The sequence below is a fragment of the Phasianus colchicus genome, chromosome 33 (genome assembly GCF_987193195.1).
Source record: "Phasianus colchicus chromosome 33, bPhaCol1.hap1.1, whole genome shotgun sequence".
NCBI classification, from domain to species: Eukaryota; Metazoa; Chordata; class Aves; order Galliformes; family Phasianidae; genus Phasianus; species Phasianus colchicus.
Genome location: NC_143468.1, coordinates 191,592 through 201,484, shown reverse-complemented (window position 1 = coordinate 201,484; position 9,893 = coordinate 191,592).

Genomic DNA, 9,893 nt, shown 5'->3' with positions numbered 1-9,893 from the left:
CCAGCCTCAGACTACCCTCAGACTATCTTGGTAGGGAAGGTGCTCCAGTCCCATGATCATCTCTGTGGTCGTCCTCTGGACCCTCTCCATCAGTTCTGTCTTTCTTGTACTGGAGGCTCCAGATCTGGACACAGTACTCCAGATGGGTCCCCACAAGAGCAGAGTGGAGAGGGACAATCACCTCCCTGTCCCTGCTGACCACCCCTTTTCTGATGGAGCCCTGTATACCATTTGCTTTCTGAGCTGCAAGAGCACTGCTGGCTCATGTTAAGTTTATCATCCATCAGGACGCCCAGGTCCTTCTCTGCAGGGCTGCTCGCAAGGACTGCTCCTTTTACCTCATCTAGTGAAATGTGTCCCTACCCAGGGTGACACTTAGTAGAATGAAAAGGCTCTCACTGTGAGGGTGCTCAAACGTGGAACAGGTGACAGAGATACAGAGGATCTCAATCCTCCCCAGATTAACCAGATATAAGTAAGCTTCACTGAATCTAACCTAAAGAACCAACAACCAATGCTTGCAAGTTGTATTCCGTTCAGAGGCTTTCCTCAGAAAACGAGTCAAAGAAGAGAAGCTATGAAGCAGCAGTGAAGGGACAGCTGTCCCACTTACCCCATTAGTCCAGTGGACAGTTCAATGGTACAATTTTCTGCATCTATACAAGGCATAGAAAAAAATATAAGAAGTACCCAAGCAAAAGGGGTGCGTTGAGATCCTCTGGTACCATGGCAACACTGATGTCACCAAAAACAACACAACTAACTCAGTTTTCTTTAGTTCAGTAACAGTCTGTATGATTGTTTGCAATTCAGTCTTCATAGGAAACAGAATCACCGCTTTTCTCTCTACCTGAAGAGAATGTACACAGGGGTAAAGTGATGGGGGGACAGACACACTTATACATGCATCACTAAGCAAGAGCATCCGTAAATAAAAGCATGCTACATAAATGCCAGCTGTGGCTAAACAAATAGAATCATAGAATCACTCAGGTTGGAAAAGACATTAAAGATCATTGAGTCCAACGACCTAACCTTACTACCCTAACAAGCCTCTGCTAAATCATGTATCTGAGCAGCACATCCAAATGGTTTTTAAACACATCCAGGGATGCGATCTTTTAGGTAACAAAGAACTTTTTTATAGCTATAGTTTTATAAAGTTATTCTCTCAAGTTGTTCAATATAATTAGAACCAAAAGGGCAACTATGTACCATGAGAAATAAAGAAAACAAGGAGAGAGAAAACGAAGGAAGAAAGGAAGTAAGAACATGTTTATATTGAAAGAATTAAAAATCCACTACTTCAAGTTTCTGAAAAAGAAAAATAGAGATGTTACCATGCAAGGAATTAAGCAATAATTCTTTTTCCTCTTTCTGGTTTATTTGGATGTGAATTTTCTGTTTGCTTGTTTTGTTTGTTAGCTGATTACATTCTGTTGCCTGTGACATTAAAGCAAAATCTACATATGTAGATTTGGTAGTGTTAGAGGTTTACCACTAAACTGTGGCATGCTAGTTTAATCTGATGATTCACTTCTGAGAACATAAAAACAGAAGTGAACTTTGCTTTCAGATGAATTATTTAAATTTCTTCCGCTCTTCAAAAACAGAATCAGTTTCACTTATGAAATCAACATGGATGTTTATGTTTCTTACAAAAAAACTTTTATTCTTCTAGTTTTGAACCTGATTTAGCATGAAAAATACTAAGCTGAAACTACTATTTTTGTTAACCACGTTTATGTTAATGGCACTTAAGCAATCCAACCAGGATCAAAGCTCCATTGTAGGAACTGTGCAGATGCATAGCAGTAGACATATCCTGCCCTAAAGAAAAAGCAAAAATAAATAACGTAATGAAATGGAACACAAAGTAATTGGTAAAGTTATAAGAAGCATCATAGGGGGAAAAAAAAAATAGATGGACAAAGAATAAAAAAGAGGTTTGAGACAAAAATAAAAATGTTCTTACTGTCAGATTTCAGAAGTTGTACAAGGAAAAGGAGTAAAAAATTAAATTTATACAACGAGGATGTCCAGAAAATCTAAGAAGTTAATCTTGATTTTACATTGAACAAAAATAGAATTAATAAAAATCCTTAGGTCTCACAAATACGTATGTTACGATCATAAATGCACCATTAAGAGTCTTTCAACACCTTCTTAAGCAATTTATTCATTTTATCTTTAGAGGGTAACAATGTGGAGCAAAAAAGTTTTGCAGTCCTCTGTGATAGAACAAGTGGCAGCAAACCTTTGAGGAGAATGAGTAAGATGGATGGCCTTAAACAGTTTTTGCTTTTATTAATGGAGCCTGATTTGTTTTCACAGAAATGAGGCAAATAATAAACATACACAGAAAGGAGAGTAGGAGATAGAAGGACAACAAGAAAAAAAAATGGAGTGTCAAATTTTCTCCCAAATGGACTTGCAAGAGTTGACAGTGACTTACTAGAGCATTAATTTCTTCTTTACAGCTTTATTCAGGTCTAAGACAGAAAAAAAGAACATGCACACGAGTCTTCCAGTCCATATTTTCTATGTTATTTAAAGTAATAAGGTTATGTATGGTATTTTATGTTGGTTTCATTTACATTTACAGGTACTAAAATCTAACAAGTTTCTCAAAACCTGTAACAGAAAAATGCTGAGAAGAATCAAATTTATTGCTCTCTCTCTTCACATACATTGGGCTTATGATCCTCCCACTTCAGTGGCTGCTCTTCCATGTATTACTGAGTGCAATCATGTACAAATATAAGATAAACATTTTCTTTAAAGTATTTATAGTATGTTGCGCTCAAATAAATATTTGAGAAAAATAAAGAAATAACCTGACAGCTATTAATCAGAGTTTTATTGCCTTTAATATACGATCCATCCTGATATAGCAATTATTGTTGTTTTAGTAAATGCATTACCTCACTTTTACAGGTTTATTTTCAGCCAGTATATCTATCCTTTTGCTCAACACAACAGAGAACTTTCCAATAGCCAAAAAACATTCTGCCTTTAAATTAAATTAATCTTCTTGGAAATATTACTCTTCCAACTCTCCTGTTCTGTATGTCAGCTACTGCTCAAAGCTGTCTACTGTTCCTCCTGTTAACCATACAGTTATTAAAACTTGGTATATGAATACCTTTTCATCATATTTATCCACAATAAATGAATGAGACTTCTCCCCATAGAATCTTTCTATGAAACTTTCCATCCCTCTGTCTTTCTGCTAAATCTCAAATAATCTGAACTGCAGTTCATTTAGATATTAGACCTCAGGTTCAGATAACATCCTTGAGGTAATAAAATGTTATTGTCTGACAGATCTAAAGTGATATTTTTCCTGTAGAAAATTCCATGGGGCACTTACACTGAAACTGAGAAGTGTTTTTCCTTCTCTTGCTGAGTGAGGGTTTAAATAGGAAATGCATATACACAGAGCAAAATTTGGAAGGTAACATTTCCCATCAGGTCTTTTCAGTATTACAGATACTAAACTGTACAATCAACGTAAGTGAAAGCAGATACCCGTGAGATGCTTGTCAGCATGATCAAGATGAGACATGAATGCTGTCTTCAAAGGGCAGCATGGTGACTTAGAATATTTTGAATATTAAAATATATTTTCTTCTTATAAAGTCAATTTTGTCTCTGTTTCTCCTTACATATTTACTTTTGGCTAATGACTTAAAGCAATGAATGCAGCTACATGAATAGGTATTTAGATTTTTGAGTACCAGAGAACTTAGAAATAGACATGCTTGTATTCTGTTTTATGTGTTTTACTTGTAATCTGTTTTTGCTTCTCAGTACAATAGGCTCTCAAACCAGTCAGAGCAAGAAAAAGATTTTTAAGACTTGCATGTGCTGATTAAGGTGATTGAATTTTTTCTACTATTATTTTCCTTTTAGTTTAGCAATAAAGAAATACATTAAAAAAAATGCAGTAGGGGAAAGATCTGCCCATGGATTTGTTGTATTTGTGCATATCTAAATAGCAGTACAGGCATCTTGTCATCCCAAGGACACCATGGAGTATTCATATAATATAAAGAGAGATGATGGGGATTTTCTAATAACTAAATTGGAAATCAGAAATGTTACTTTTTTTTTTTTTTTTTTTTTTTTTCCCAATTTACCAGTTTGCAAGCAATGCCTCCTTTTCCATAAAGACAGCTCTTCAAGAAAGCCCATTTCTAACACTCACAGACCTGTGCAGAACACCGTTTTTCATAGATGACAGACAGTAACTTTACAATAACATCAGCCATTTCTTTCAACACTGTCACAAATACCATTCAACAACAAATAGCATTCAACTAGGCCTCAACTTCCTAATTTCATTGAAGCCTGTATACCTTTCATTCAGTGTTAACATTACTTGAAACAAAGTGTTTGGACGTTACATTATATTATCCTCAGTTCATCGTGTTGTAGCAGATCTAATCTTTAATGAAAACGAGACATGTAGGAATCCTATTTGAACTTTTCTTTTATCTTCACTCTTATTTCAAAAAGAAAGTCGTTGATTAAACACACCTAGTGACAAACCAACATGTGATTATCATCTATAATAAATGATACTCCTGCTTGCTAGTATAATTGTATTTGCTTTTCTTGTTGCCTTTGCTTGCTTCATCCACACCAGTAGATGTGTTGAGAAAACTGACTGGGAGAAAAGAGGTCATTCCCTGGTCCTGCTTACAAAGACAGCACAGACACAGCCCATGGTGACTGAAAAACAAGGAATAAAGAGGTTCAAGACTGTACTGCAAAAGTGTATTGCAACTGCAGGTTGCTTAAAGAACTAGAAGCAAAGGGAATGTCCACAGGTTTGAAAAAGTGGCCTGCAACTACACAATATTCATTGTTTCAGAAAGGAGATTTAACGATGCAAAATCTTTGGCAAGAAAACAGTTGTTTTTAGGGATCAAATAGAGAGAGAAATAGTGCTGGGGACCTAGGCTCCATTTAGGACATAATACTTGTCTTGTCTCTACACATGAAAATATTTTAAATTACTAGCTGAGAGATCAGGGGTCCTGAACCATGGTATGTTCATTATTGTTGATTGCATGTACTGTGTCATATCACTTAAAAAATTAAAAACATTAATGGCACTGAAATTTCAAACTGGGTGCACGTACCACTGTGCATAACAACTGACAAGCTATTATCTACGTTGATTAAAACTCCTAGTGCTAGTGTTTTAGCTTCTCCAAAAGCAAGGAATAAACAATTTGAATGTAGGCTTTATCAGTATTTGTACTTGTAATAAAACCAGGAATATTCATAGAATCATAGAATCATAGAATTTGTTTTTGAGTTGGAAGGGACTCTTACAGACCATTGAGTCCAGTTCCCCAGTAATGAACAGGGACACTCACAGAGGTCAGAGACCTCAGAGGCCTGTCCAGCCTGACCATGAATATCTCCCCACTGCCATAATGTTGTCTTGCCCCAGACCTATACAAGACTACAAAGTGAGTCACCAGCTCTGGATTCCTACTTAGGAGGGGTTTGCCATCAAGATAGACAGCAAGTCTCCATGTAACCCTCTCCTCTAGGCATCAGCCCTGGGAAACATGCTGCCAAATATTCTTCAGAAAAGCATCTCAGAGAGGTTTCTGTGAGCAGATGGGGGACATTTGATGAAGCAAACGGATGCTGGGTAAGCAGTAATTCTCACTCAACAACCAGCCTGGGGGCTCCGTTCTTTCTTCATTTCCATTCTTTCTGATGGAAATGTCCTTGAAACTTAATTGAGTTTGCATGGAATTTTACACCTTTTGGATTTCTAATCTTACTCATCATTAATCCTTAAATATGTGTTCCACAATACCACTAACCAATTATAGAAAAATAATTTAAAATAATCATGTATCAAACTTTTTTAAAATTCTATTTGGAAGGTAGGAGACCTAATTACAGGCATGGGACTTTAATGTATGTGCTGAAAACCGAAACTCAATATCTACTTTTTCATTGCTCTTCAGCAACCTGAGCAAATAGATTACCTCCTGTGATAGGTTTCTGACAGTCCCTCTTAGTTTGACAGTTATTTTAGAGAGAGTCACTTTTGTATATAATGAAAGGAAAAGTTGCCAAGCATAAGTACATATTTTATGTTTCTTAAAACTTAAAAGCTAGAGGAAAGACTCCATTTTTAGTCATGCCATTTTAAATTCAGAGCATTTGTACTGTCCGCCAGGTTTACATCAATGACACAGAATGGCATCTAGCCCAAGGGCTGAGTTACATTTCTTGCACAGGAAGGGCAGCTTTTATAATTGAGTGTATCAGTTATTGCTTTGAACTTTTTTTGTGTTACTACATTCATGTGAAAATATGATGTGCACCTGTCATTTTCCAACCAAGTCTGCTACTATCTCCCAGAAACAGCCGGTTTCCGAGAAATACCTGACGTTTGCTCTCCCAAATACTACTTGACACTCCTCCAGAGGACATTGTCTCCCCTATTTACCACGTTTTCTCCCCAAGAGACCACTTGGCACACCAAAAAGACCACCGTTGCTCTCCAGTACAAGATCTTCTTTCCCACCGGTTCCCACTTTTCTCCCAGCTATGTCATTTCCTCCCAGAAATGCCACTTTTCCCTTGGAAATTTCACCTTCTCTTCCAAAAAGAGGAGATTTGCTCCCAGAAATACCCCTTCTCTTACAACTGCCACACGCTTTCTCCCCAAAAAGCCTCCATGACAATGCCAAATGGGACACTTGCAGCCAAGAAGAGGACACCTTCTCTCAGAAAGACCACTTTTCTCCCCAAGAGAGGAGATTTTCTCCCAATTGGATGACATTTGCTGTAAGAAAGACCTGTTTTCTTCCCTCCAGAGGACATTGTCTTTCCCACTGAGGACATTTTCTCCCAGAAGTGCCGCTACTCTTTGAAACACCTCCATTGCCTCCCAAATCTACTCCATGACACGCCTCAGGAGGACACTTACTCCCCGATTTGGGGCATTTTCTCCCAGAAATACCACTTCTCTCCCAAAGGGATGGCCTTTTCCCTCACTAGCATCTGTTTCCTCACCAATACCTGGCATTTTCTCCCAGAAACACCAGCTTTCTCACAGATACGTCACCTTCCCCCCCGCCCCCACATCAGACCTGTTCTCCCAGAAACACCAGGACCCTGCTGAATATTTCCCATTTCCTCCGGAAGATACAGCATGTATGATGTGGATTCTTTCCTCCGGAGAAAAACCCCCTGTTTTCAGGCAAAGCAGTATGCAGAATTCGCACGTGCCGCTTTAGACGTGCGTGAGCGAAATAACGGAACTGTGATGCCGAGAACGTGTGAATTCCGCAGTATGCATTGCCTGAAAACAGGGGTTTCTTTCTCCGCAGGAAAGAATCCACAGCTCTCGACTTTCTGTAACGTCCTCCCTGAAAGAACAACATGTGTCTCTCCTGGAAATTCTAGCTGCCTTGTCAGAGGGGCTTTTCCCTTCTACTCTGTTCGTCACAGAATGCTGAAGTGTATCATCGGATAAACACACGAAAACGAAATGTCGCTAGGAATAAAAGGAAAGGCATAAGAATGAGAGAGAAGCGTAGTGCAGAATGCATGGACACAAGGAGAAGACAGAACCGCTCCTTTGCGATGTGCGCAGAAGAAGCCGCTCGTCCGAGAAAAGCATCCGGCTGAAGTCGCTCTTTCTCGGCATGCGAGAGAGACGAGACCGCTGCTGAAGGCTGCAAGCGGCATTCGGGGAGAACAGCGATTTCGCGGCCAGACTGCAAACTCTCCGTAGCGCTTACCAGAGAGTGGCGCTGTCCACTCACGAGAGCGAATTAGCGAAATTGCGATGCCGACAACGTGCGAATTCTGCATACTGCATTGCCTGAAAACAGGGGTTTTTTTCTCCGCAGGAAAGAATCCACATCTCTCGACTTTCTGTAACGTCCTCTCTGAAAGCACAACATGTGTCGCTCCTGGAATTTCTAGCTGCCTTATTAGAGGGGCTTTTCCCTTCTACTCTGTTCGTCACAGAATGCTGAAGTGTAGCATCAGATCAACACACGAAAACGAAATGTCGCTAGGAAGAAAAGGAAAGGCATAAGAATGAGAGAGAAGCGTAGTGCAGAATGCATGGACACAAGGAGAAGACAGAACAGCTCCTTTGCGATGTGCGCAGAAGAAGCCGCTGGTCGGAGAAAAGCATCCGGCTGAAGTCGCACTTTCTCGGCATGCGAGAGAGACGGGACCGCTGCTGAAGGCTGCAAGCGGCATTCGGGGAGAACAGCGATTTCACGGCCAGCAACAGCAAACTCTGCGAAGCGGTTGACCGCGAGTGCCGCTTTAGACGTGCTTGAGCGAAATAACGGAACTGTGTTCCGAGAACATGTGAATTCCGCAGTATGCATTGCCTGAAAACAGGGGTTTTTTTCTCCGCAGGAAAGAATCCACAGCTCTCGACTTTCTGTAACGTCCTCTCTGAAAGCACAACGTGTGTCGCTCCTGGAACTTCTAGCTGCCTTGTTAGAGGGGCTTTTCCCTTCTACTCTGTTCGTCACAGAATGCTGAAGTGTAGCATCGGATAAACACACGAAAACGAAATGTCGCGAGGAAGAAAAGGAAAGGCATAAGAATGAGAGAGAAGCGTAGTGCAGAATGCATGGACACAAGGAGAAGACAGAACCGCTCCTTTGCGATGTGCGCAGAAGAAGCCGCTCGTTCGAGAAAAGCATCCGGCTGAAGTCGCACTTTCTCGGCATGCGAGAGAGACGAGACCGCTGCTGAAGGCAGAAAGTGGCATTCGTGGTGAACCGCAATTTCTCGGCCGGCAACTGCAAACTCTGCGAAAAGGTTGACCGCGAGTGCCACTTTAGACGTGCTTGAGCGAAATAACGGAACTGTGTTCCGAGAACGTGTGAATTCCGCAGTATGCATTGCCTGAAAACAGGGGTTTCTTTCTCCGCAGGAAAGAATCCACAGCTCTCGACTTTCTGTAACGTCCTCCCTGAAAGCACAACGTGTGTCGCTCCTGGAACTTCTAGCTGCCTTGTTAGAGGGGCTTTTCCCTTCTACTCTGTTCGTCACAGAATGCTGAAGTGTAGCATCGGATAAACACACGAAAACGAAATGTCGCTAGGAATAAAAGGAAAGGCATAAGAATGAGAGAGAAGCGTAGTGCAGAATGCATGGACACAAGGAGAAGACAGAATCGCTCCTTTGCGATGTGCGCAGAAGAAGCCGCTGGTCGGAGAAAAGCATCCGGCTGAAGTCGCACTTTCTAGGCATGCGAGAGAGACGGGACCGCTGCTGAAGGCTGCAAGCGGCATTCGGGGAGAACAGCGATTTCACGGCCAGCAACAGCAAACTCTCCGTAGCGCTTAACAGAGTGTGGCGCTGTCCACTCACGAGAGCGAAGCAGCGAAATTGCTATGCCGAGAACGTGCGAATTCAGAATACTGCATTGCCTGAAAACAGGGGTTTTTTTCTCCGCAGGAAAGAATCCACAGCTCTCGACTTTCGGTAACGTCCTCTCTGAAAGCACAACATGTGTCGCTCCTGGAACTTCTAGCTGCCTTATTAGAGCGGCTTTTCCCTTCTACTCTGTTCGTCACAGAGTGCTGAAGTGTAGCATCGGATAAACACACGAAAACGAACTGTCGCTAGGAATAAAAGGAAAGGCGTAAGAATGACAGAGAAGCGTAGTGCAGAATGCATGGACACAAGGAGAAGACAGAACCGCTCCTTTGCGATGTGCGCAGAAGAAGCCGCTGGTCGGAGAAAAGCATCCGGCTGAAGTCGCTCTTTCTCGGTAAGCGAGAGAGACGAGACCGCTGCAGAAGGCAGAAAGCGGCATTCGGGGAGAACCGCGATTTACTGGACAGCAACTGCAAACTCTTGGAAGCGGTTGA